This window comes from Nomascus leucogenys, chromosome 5 (assembly GCF_006542625.1).
Source record: "Nomascus leucogenys isolate Asia chromosome 5, Asia_NLE_v1, whole genome shotgun sequence".
Taxonomy (NCBI): domain Eukaryota; kingdom Metazoa; phylum Chordata; class Mammalia; order Primates; family Hylobatidae; genus Nomascus; species Nomascus leucogenys.
In genome coordinates this window covers 115,558,444-115,570,595 of record NC_044385.1, presented here as the reverse complement: position 1 = coordinate 115,570,595, position 12,152 = coordinate 115,558,444, and positions in this window count along the sequence as shown.

Sequence of the window (12,152 nt, the reverse complement as noted above, 5' to 3'; positions counted from 1 at the left end):
ATTAAGGCCTGAAAAGAAAAGAAATCATTGATACTGTGATAGTTTCTGAGTAACCACTAAATCTTATCCCATGGCTGAGGTAGTGGGTCTTCATATTTAGATACCGCAAATGTTGACTGTCAAGGTGTTGCAGTTTAGGTAAAAAATGTCATTGAGATAGAAGAAATAACTCTTAGAAAAACAGCAGTGCTACTGTTAAAAGTTCTGGCAATTTATTATAACAGGGATTGCACATTTTATTTTTTAAATAGGATGAAATATTCATTACCAACTCTTTTTTCTCTTGTTCTTCATCAAAAATTTCTTTTGGCAACTGGATGAAATTATACGGTAATATAGCTTAATTTTTATTACCACATTTTGCTCTAATTTTTCTCATGACATATTCTTTGCTCCTCTTTCTTCCCTAGCCATTTCTTCCTAATTTTAAAGCCTTTCTCAATCACATCTTCTAATTCAAATCTTCCTGTAGAACCTCATTACTCGTTGTGTTTTCCTTCACAAAATACTGGGAAACATTTAATGCATAATCAACCAATTTGGAACCATTCCTATGCATTGAGAATGGACGATCTGTAGCCCATGTGTGAGATTTGGCTTAATCTGCATTATTGTAAATACATTGTATTGACACACAACCACATCTAAAATGATGTATTGTCTGTGGATGCTCTCGTACTGCAACAGCAGTATCAAGTAGTTGTAACAGAGACTACATGACCAAAGAACCAAAAATCTTCACTCTCTGACCTTTAAAAATGCTAACACTTGATACAGATAATTATTCCCATTTTTTCCCCTATAGACATAAATCCCTAGGAAGGTGTGTGGGTGGTACTTACTTCAATCTACACTTCTCTGAATCTCTGAATGTCTCTAAAGTCTAAATCGCCATGAATTTTATTTATTATAACTAAAACATAAGGAAACTATTGTAGCTTTTAAAATAGATTTTCAGCATTAGACTTTGTACTTTAATGCTTTTATCTTGATTTTATAATTTAGTATAGAATTAAAAAAACACTTTATGTTGGGAGATTTTCGTTGAGCATAGAAAGTTAAATTTACTCAACCGTGCTATATTAATCAGTCTTTGTCTCTTTGAATATTATAGACCCATGTATACATCTCCTAGGGCATTTTTAATATTTCTATCCACAACAGCCTAATTTAATTTAAATTATGGTCAGAAAATATGTATCAAACTCCATAAAAACAATTATTATCATAATTTATAGCATGTTTCTCAACTCAGTAGAAAATTACTTTTTATCATACAAAAGCCCTCTTAAACTTTCTTTAAATCAGAAGTCTTACTTCAAATAAGTAGCTTTGGAAAACAGAGTTCTACACAATTGGCAAAACCAGGGGCGGGATTTTCCAGGCTTCTGTTTTCTTGAGGCTGCTTCAAATTTGTTTTTAATAGAATTTTGCTGAATCTGGGGACTTGGGAGATCATTGAATGAATTAAATTCGTTGAGCATAACTTATTTTTCTTCTTTAATATGGTACTTTTAATCCTGAGTCTTGATTACACTTTATGTTTCCTAAACTGTTCAGTTTTCTCACATAATTTTACCTAATTGGAATACAATTTCCATTTATTTCAGAAAACTCCAGCTCTCTACTATTCATTAATATTTAATTTTGTTCTTACCATTACAAGTCCAGCCAGGGTTCTGAGTCTCAGGTCCTAAGAACACCACTATATTATCAAGACGCATCAAAGTCCCTTGTCTTAACCAACAAAAGGTGTCTGTCCTGTGACCCTCTTCAAAGTTGACGAAAACTATTAGAAAAACACGTGATCTCTTTGAAAATCATGTATTGCTTTGCTGCTAAAATGCCTGTGTAACTACTGAGTGTCTGGGTCAAATTCAACCTTTTACATTTTCGTTGTATTGTTAGAAGTGTCCCTGGCATAGTAATCTGTGTAATTAACACACAAATAACTGTGCCGCTTGTTCTAATATGACCTCTTGTCTATACCCCTCACAATCATAGTCTTCGTTCTATATTTTCTATTTCACTTCCCAGATCTTTTCAGATACTTGGTTCTATTCTTATATTATCAGATGCCTGTGTTAGTCTAAACTATTTCTTGTTAATATGGCTAATGTTTATAGCCTCTGCCATTTATTCTTACAAGAAATAGTACTTTGAGTACATACCTCATTTGTGGTACTGTTCTTGGTCCTAGGGGTACAGCAGTGTAAAAAGACAAACATTTCTGGCCAGGCATGGTGGCTTATGCATATAATCCCAGAACTTGGGAGTCCAAGGTGGGACAAATGCTTGAGGTCAGGAGTTTGAGACCAGCTTGGGCAAAATATCGAGACCCTTTCTCTACATTGTTTTGGTTGTCTGTTTGTTTGTTTTTTGAGACAGAATATTTCTCAGTCGCCAGGCTGGAGTGCAGTGGCGCAATCTCGGCTCACTGCAACCTTCGCCTCCCAGGTTCAAGTGATTCTCCTCCGTCAGCCTCCTGAGTAGCTGTGACTACAGGCGCGCCACCACGCCCAGCTAATTTTTGTATTTTTAGTAGAGATGGGTTTTCTCCATGTTGGCCAGGCTGGTCTCAATCTCTTGACCTCGTGATCTGCCCTCCTCGGCCTCCCAAAGTGCTGGGATTACAGGCATGAGCCATCACGCCCGGTGACTCACACCTGTAATCACAGCTACTCAGGAGGCTGAGGAAGGAGGATCACTTGAGCTCTGCAAGCCAAGGCTGAAATAAGCTATAATCATGCCACTGTACTCCAGTCTGGGTAACAGAGTTAGATCCTCACACACACACACACACACATACACACACAAAGACAAACATTTCTGCCATCATGGACATTATGTGGTGTTTGTAGTGATAAAAATATATCTAAATGTGTGTTATTTGCCTTTAGCAGGACACCGTATAATGCAAAGTTCTTCTAGCTATTAGTTGATTATCAGTGGACATTCTTAACAGCCAGATTACATTTACCACCGTGTGTACCTGTGTTTGTGTGTGTTTGTGTGTGTGTGTGTGCGTGTAATTCTCAACTAAGTTTCCCAATCACCTGCTCTGCATGATATCCCAGATTTTAAAACCCTATTTATATATCATTAATATCTGCATAAAGATTGCCTTTCTATTAAGTATTTCCAATCTAATACATAATCTCAGATGTGACACTATAAAATATTATTGATCATTAAAAAGACTTTATATACAGTGCACTGATACCTCCTTAGCTGTTCTAATAAGGCTGCTCTTTGTCAGTCTGTCAGTTTTATGTAATATATCACATGGTCTTACCAAATCTATGTCCATGTTTCTAACACTTGATTAATGCAATTTGGATAATATGGTTGACAAAGATTCAGCTTCTGCCATTCTCTTAATTATCTGACTGCTAATTCTGTATCTCCAAAGCTACAGTTTTATTACTGTTGTTTTGTTTTATTTTGCTTTTTTACCTAATTACCTCTGATATGGTTTGCATGTGTCCCTACCCAAATCTCATCCTGAATTGTACCTCCAATAATTCCCACGTCTTGTGGGAGGGACCCAGTAGGAGACAATTGAATAATGGAAGCGATTTCCCCCCATACTGTTCTCATGGTAGTGAATAAGTCTCATGAGATTTGATGTTTTTTTACAAGGGGTTCCCCTTTTGCTAGGCTCTCTCTCTTGCCCACTACCATGTAAGAAGTCCCTTTGCTCTCTTTTCATCTTCTGCCATGATTGTGAGGCTTCCCCCGCCATATGGAACTGTGAGTCAATTAAACCTCTTTGCTTGATAAATTACCCGGTCTTGCGTATGCCTTTATTAGCAGCATGAAAACAGACTAATAACTCTTAATGCAAGTATTTTCTAGTTTGATTACCTTATCTTGAATCTCTGCATGTAATCTCATGATTTAATTTTTATCATTTTTTTTTCTTTTGAGATGGAATCTCACTCTGTCACCCGGGCTGGAGTGCTGCGGCACAATCTTGGCTCACTGCAACTTCTGCCTCCCCAGTTCAAGTGATTCTCCCACCTCAGCCACCTGAGTAACTGGGATTGCAGGAACGCACCACTATGCCCAACTAATTTATTTTGTATTTTTAGTGGAGATGGGGTTTCACCATGTTGGCCAGGCTGGTCTCAAACTCCTGGCTTCAAGTTATCTGCCCTCTTAAGCCCCTCAAAGTACTGGGGTTACAGGAGTGAGCCACCATGACTGACCCTAATTATTCTTTACATGTGTCACTACCATTCCTGAAAGTTTCTAGGGGCTGCGAGATAAAGTGTCCTACCTGTCATGGAAAACTCATTCCTGCCCCTTCCTGCATTGTATAGGCTACTAAATTTGATCTTATTTCTTTCTACTAGAATTTTACAACTCTTTATGTTTTTTATTTTATTTTGTACATCATCACAAATATTTCACTGACACCTCAGTTTGTGTTTGCTTTCAGATAATTTCTATATAAATGGAGCTTGTGCAAATATGTGTATTTTACATTTTTCTAACTATAATTTATATTTTAGGATTCCATATGCCATATTTCATTCACAGATTTTTTTTAACTTTTAAGTTCAGGGGTATATGTGCAGGTTTGTTACATAGGTAAACATGTGTCAAAGGGGTTTGATGTACAAATTATTTCATTGCCCAGGTATTAAGCCTAGTGTCCATTAGTTATTTTTTCCAATTATCTCCCTCTGCCACCCTCTACCATATGAAAGGTCCCAGTGTCTGTTATTACCCTCTGTGTGTCTATGTTTTCTTATCATTTAGCTCCCAGGTATAAGTAAGAACATGTGGTATTTGGTTTTCTGTTCCTGTATTACTTTGCTAAGGATTATGCCTCCAGCTCCATCCATGTCCCTGCAAAGGACATGTTCCCATTCTTTTTTATGACTGCATAGTATCCATGGTGTTTATGTACCACATTTTCTTTATCCAGAGTATCACTGATGAGCATTTGGGTTGATTCCATGTCTTTGCTGTTGTGAATGGTGCTGCAATGAACATACACATGCGTGTGTCTTTATAACAGAACAATTTATGTTTCTTTGGCTATGTCCCCAGTAATGGGATTGCTGGGTCAAATGGTATTTCTGCTTTTATGTCATTGAGAAATTGCCACATTGTCTTCCATAATGGTTGAACTGATTTACACTCCCACCAGCAGTGAAAAAGTGTTCATTTTTCTCCACAACCATGCCAGCATCTGTAACTTTTTGGCTTTTTAATACTATTCATCTGGCTGGTGTGAGATGGTATTTCATTGTGGTTTTCATTTGTCTTTCTCTAATGATCAGATATGGTTAGCTTTTTTTCATATGATTGCTGGTTGTATGTATGTCTTCTTTTGAGAAATGTCTATGTCCTTTGCCCACTTTTTTAATGGGGTTGATTTTTTCTTGTATATTTGTTTAAATTCCTTAGAGATGCTAGATATTAGACTTTGTCAGATGGATAGTTTGCAAAAAATTTCTTCCATTCTGTAGGTTGTCTGTTTACTCTGTTGATAGTTTCTTTTGCTGTGCAGAAGTTGTTTAATTAGATCCCATTTGGCAATTTTTGCTTTTGTTGCAATTACTTTTGGTGTTTTCATCATGAAACCTTTGCTCATGCCTATGTCCTGAATGGTACTGCCTAGGTGGTCTTCCAGGGTTTTTATAGCTTTTGGTTTTACATTTAAGTTTTTAACCCATTTTGAGTTAATTTTTGTAGACAGTGTAAGGAAGAGGTCCAGTTTCAATTTTTTGCATATGGCTAGCCAGTCATCCCAGCACCATTTATTGAATAGGGAACCATTTAATGAATAGGAAAACCTTTTCCCATTGCTTGTTTCTGTCAGATTTGTTGAAGATCAGATGTTTGTATATGTGCAGTCTTATTTCTGAGTTTCCTATTCTGTTCCATTGGTTTAATGTGTCTGTCCTTGTGCAAGTACCATGGTGTTTTGGTTACTGTCATAGCCCTGTAGCATAGTTTGAAGTTGGGTAGCGTGATGCCTCTAGCTTCATTCTTTTTGCTTAGGATTGCCTTGGCTATTTGGGCTTTTTTTTTTTTTTTTGTTCCATGTGAATTTTAAAATAGTTTTTTTCTAGTTCAGCCTCATTCACAGAAGTTTTATGGTACAACAATTTTGTACAGTATTTCTTAAAATCCCATTTGTAGGAAGGCATTGATATGTAAGACTTACAAATACTTACTTGCTATGTTATTGGTACAATAGTTTTTAAAGGATAACATATTGAGCACAATAAAACAGCAGCCTTATTCTGAATTTGAGGAAAAACGGAAATAATTAGAATTATTATGTCATTGTGCAAATGACTTTATTGAGATGTGATTGTTATACAAAATGCTGTACATATTTAATGTATACAACTTGATGAGTTTGGAGACAATTCTATACCTGAGAAGTTATCACAATCCATGCTGTAAACCTATCCTTCACTTCCAAAAGTTTTCTCTCTCTTTATTCATTATTATTATGTTTTGTGATGAGAACACTACATAAGAAGTATAATTTATTAAAATGTTAAATATATGATACAGTATTCCTAACTAGAGGCACTAGGCTGTGCAGTAGATCTCTAAGACATTCACCTTGATAAAGTGTCTTTTTTAAGGAAAAAATACTGTATTAGTCTGTCCTCACACTGCTAATAAAGATATACCTGAGACTGAGTAATTTATAAGAAAAAAGAAGTTTAATGGGCTCACAGTTTCACATCACTGGGGAGACCTCACAATCATGGTGGAAGGTGAAGGAGGAGCAAAAGCATGCCTTACATGGCAGCAGGCAAGAGAGCATTTGCAGGTAAATTGCCCTTTATAAAACCATCAGATCTCATGATACTTATTCACTATCATAAGAACAGAATAGGAAAAACCTGCCCCCATGATTCAATTACTTCTCACTGAGTCACTCCCATGAAACACGGGGATTTTGGGAGCTACAATTCAAGATGAGATTTGGGTGGGGACACTGCCAATCCATAGCAAGTACCATATTAACTTTCTAAAATATAAATTATTGCTAATTTCATTGCACTCTTTTTAATAAATGATAGTTATCCTATATTTAAAACATAAGAATCATAAAAAGCAAGGAACATATATACATGAAATCCATATTTCTTGCTCAGTTTGTAGTGCATATTAATATATAATATGAGAAATCATAGCTATCATTTTATAAAGTAGAAATTAATGTAATAAGATCATTTAAATTTTACATAAGTAGAGACATGTCTCTGAAATTCAGAAAATTTCACAACTCTATTATAATGTATTTTTCTCAATGAAACAATTTTGTAAATATAGAAATATCATAATATAACATTGTATAGATTAACAGAAATTAAGATTTCAAGTCATATAAGAAAAGTACTAATGTTTGTGATTTGGAAAATATAGCATAAACTTATAAACCAAAATGAATATATTCAGTGTTACCTTAATTTTTTTGGTATTTTATGAATGTCTATTTTTTTAAAGTTTTGCAAAATTAAGTGTCATTCCATTCATGGAAGTAATTTTTTTTCTTAAGTAGCACTCAAGTAGCAAAATTTAATATTTACTATGTTAAAAATGAGAATGTCAGATGTCAATAGCTGTGTACAATTAGAGGTTTTCTTTTTGTAGGCAATTAAATGAACATATGCACATGCACACAAAGACAACCCCTTCTATTAAAAGCATGCTTTCTTACTAATAGTTAGTGGCTTAAATAACTGAAAAAATAATTTCTGAAACTCTTCTCATTTGAATCCTTTCTGAAGGTTAAATTTGTTTTGTTTTATTCATTGTATTTTCTCTTAACTTTCTCTGTTCTAGGGAGTTATAAAGCACTTAATATTTTTTCAATAGAGGTCATCATCACAGAGCACCTCAGGAGGTAAGAAAAGTAATTCATACATTTCTTATACAAACAGACTCTTCAGAGACCTCCCACGAGTACAGCCCAGTTAAAATATGTTTAATTTCATCCTCAGGTGATTTTAGCAGGAAACAATTTCATCTCTACAAAGAGCTAGCAAAGCCATATCTGCAATTTAAAGATAAATTTACAAATAGAATCTTACACTGCTCTACATGACACAGTGTGCAAATAATTTCAAAATCTTAATGGATAAAGTAAACATGATTGCAAATATATTTTAACACAAGTAATCCTTTATGTATTAGGCAATTCAAAATAATATCAGATATTCTAAACAAGTAACTTCTCAGCTGTCCATTGAGAAATATTTCATTGTAAATACATTACAATAACTACTATTACTAATATTATTGCTACGATTTTAAAAACACACACATTGTCTCTACTAAAAATATAAAAATAAAATTAGCTGGGCGTGGTGGCGGGCACCTGTAGTCCTAGCTACTCTGGAGGCTGAGGTGGGAGAATGGCCTGAACTCGGGAGGCGGAGCTTGCAGTGAGCTCAAATCGCACCACTGCACTTCAGCCTGGGCAACAGAGTGAGACTCCGTCTTAAAAAAACAAAACAAACAAACAAAAAAACACACATATATATGTTTAGTATTTACCATCTTCCAAGCACTATTTAAATGCTTTATATGTATTGCATGTATCAATTTTTTTAAATCCTTTCTCTGCAAATTTTGGGAAATTTGTCAGTGTCCCAAATCATCAATTTCATGATGGTGTATCCTAGTTCAAGACCGTTTTCATTCATTGTGTATGTTTCTAATAATGCCCTTTCTACTTTTCATATTCTTCAGTTTGAAGATTTTTAAAAAATTATTTTTTAATTATTTTCTTATCTTTATTTTTTTGTTTCCTATTATTTGGAGTTTAGACTTCATGAATTGAAGGTTATAAGATTATAGTCACAGTTTTCAGAATTCTAGCAGTTGAGTCAGCAAAGAGGACTGAAAGAGTTTCACTTTGAGTCCCAGAATTTCACTCAGTTCACCTCGTCAGAAAATAGCAAAGACTTGGAACCAACCCAAATGTCCAACAATGATAGACTGGATTAAGAAAATGTCACACATATACACCATGGAATACTATGCAGACATAAAAAAGGGTGAGTTCATGTCCTTTGTAGGGACATGGATGACGCTGGAAACCATCATTCTCAGCAAACTATCACAAGGACAAAAAAACCAAACACCGCATGTTCTCACTCATAGGTGGGAACTGAACAATCAGAACACTTGGACACAGGAAGGGGGACATCACACACTGGGGCCTGTTGTGGGGTGGGGCAGGTGGGGAGGGATAGCATATGGAGATATACCTAATGTTAAATGATGAGTTAATGGGTGCAGCACACCAACATGGCACATGTATACATACGTAACTAAACTGCACGTTGCGCACATGTACCCTAAAACTTACAGTATAATAAAAAATAAAAAAGAAAGAAAGTTTTCTGGGCTTTGTTTGATTCTACCTTTTCAGAGTCCTTCTGATTCACTCTTTTTGAACAATTAATCTCTAATCGTCTGCCTGGTTAAGATAGACTCAGTTACTCAGTTATGAGGATTGGGAATGAGATCTGGAGAAATGACTGCTTCTTAAAATTTCACCTAACTCTTTGGGAAAAACAAACAAACAAACAAAACAACTTAGTTTTTCTTTTACATTCAAGATATTACCCCAATTTCTGATAATGGTGTTCTGCCAATCAGTTCACTTCTTGATATTTCTGCGTTAGATTGATTAACGTTATTCATATGCTTTTTACTTTCGCTAAGTGCGTCACAGTTTTGTCTCATGTTTGTGCTGTTCTGACAAATTCAGTTGAGTTTTTGAAGGGAGTAGAGATATATTATATTCGGTTTACTGTTTAAATGATTCTCTATACTTTTTTTATTTGAAGGAGTTGATCAACCATGCATCTGTAATGTCCTAAAAATATAAAAATTTGAGTCATGTTCTAGTAGCATTATTACTCTTAGAGGCTAATTATGGTCAGGAAAACAAGTTTTGTTTCTGTTATTGTTGCATGTTTGTTTTCTTCATTTGTTTTGTTTGATTTGATTTTGTTTTGTCTTTATTCTCCATTTAGACACCATTGTTCATTCAGGCTGCTGCTAATTCTTATCTGTACATTCAGTGTCCACAAAGTAAACACTCTCTTCTGTTTTCAAATGTCAACAACTCATTATTAATAACTTATTACAGTGTTATATTTTGTTTCTTCAAAGCACGTGATGGTTAATACTGAGCGTCAATTGACTGGATTGAAGAATGCAAAGTATTGATCATGAGTGTGTCTGTAAGGGTGTTGACAAAGGAGATTAACATTTGAGTCAGTGGGCTGGGAAAGGCACTTAATCTGGGTGGACACCATCCAATCAGCTGCCAGCACAGCCAAAATATAAAGCAGGCAGAAAAAAAACGTGAAAAGGCTAGACTGGCTTAGCCTTCCAGCTTACATCTTTCTCCTGTGCTGGATGCTTCCTGCCCTCAAACACTGGACTTCAGGTTCTTCAGCTTTGGGACTCAGACTAGCTTCCTTGCTCCTCAGCTTGCAGACAGCCTATTGTGGGATTTGTGAATGTGTAAGTTAATACCACTTAATAAACTCCAGGATGTTTATATATCCTATTAGTTCTGTCCCTCTAGAGAACCCTGACAAATACAGATTTTGGTAAAAGGAGTGGTTCTAGAGGAACAGAATATGAAGGATGAAGTTTTTTGTTGGTTTTGGGTTTCTGGAGTTGGCTGCTTAACATGATTAGACCCCAAAATGCTAACGACTATACTTCTAATAGTATGGAGAACACTGATTGTCCTTGGTGTCAACTGTTTAGAGTTATGCAAAATAAATGCATTTGACGCTCCCAACTCACTGCTTGTGAGCAGCAAGGAGTTTAGTAACTCTATACATAATACCTTTGACTATAGGTGGAGAACAAATGAACATAATGAAGTTGGTTGGTTGCTCCTAAGTTCACTGGGGAAAGTGATGAAGAAAAATGATGAACTCAGGAATTATAACTCCAGTTTCAGAAGCAGATACTGAGCTTCAAATCTGCTAAGATTGCCATGAGTGAGAGTTTTATCTCCTGTAGAGAAAGAGCTGAAATTGTGGAAAATCAGACACAAGCTCTTCTCATGTGAGTGGCTGACCTGCAATGAAAGGTGCATGCACAGCCTCACTAGGTGTCTACTGTTAAAGTGAGGGCATTGATTGAAAAAAAAATTGGGACCCTGCTACTTGGAATGGGGACGTGTGGGAGGGCCCTGATGAAGCTGGGGACACTGAGCTTATAAACTCTGATGAACTTTTTGATCAGAAGAAACAGCTTCTGCATCCCCAGGAGTGGCAATATCCCCTCCCCAATCCATGCTGCCCTCAGCCTTTCCACCTTTGTCTGAGAAGATAAACCCTGCGCTGCCTGAGGCAACAGTGATGGTGTCCCTTGAGGCAGTTGCCAGGAAAGATAACGAAGATAACGTTGATTCTGCTCAGGAGCCACCCCCAGTAGCCCTGTTGGCTCCTAGACCTATAACTAAAGTCCCGGGGGGCCCCTAGAGGTGAGGTTGAGAGTGTGACCTGTGAGGAGATGTGCTACACTCAAAAAGAACTGCTTGAGTTTTCTAATTTATGTAAACAGAAATCTGGAGAACAAGCATGGGAATGGATATTAAGGGTGTGGAATAATGGTGGAAGGAATATCGAGTTGGATCAGGCTGAGTTGATTGATTTAGGCCCACTAAGTAGGGACTGTGCATTTAATGTTGCAGCTTGGGAAGTTAAAAAAAATTCTAATAGTTTATTTGCTTGGTTAGCTGAAATATGGATTAAAAGATGACCCAGTGTGAGCAAGCTGGAAATGCCTGATCTCCTTTGGTTTAATGTAGAAGGGATCCAATGGCTTAGGGATATTGGGAGAGTGGAGTGGATTAGTCACTTTAGTCATTTCAGCTGGGAGGGTCCAGAAGCTGTACCCTTGACTAATGCTTTGCAAAACAGATTTGTGAATGTAGCACCTGCATCTTTGAAGAGCCCTGTAATAGCCTTTTTCTGTATATCAGATATAACAGTGGAACTGTAGTCACTCAACTACAAAATTTAAATACAATGGGAATAATTGGATCCCGAGGTGGCAGGGGCCAAGTGGTGACTGTCAAAGACAACTGTCAACGGCAATGTGGGTGTGGCTACCTTAATGGATAGCAG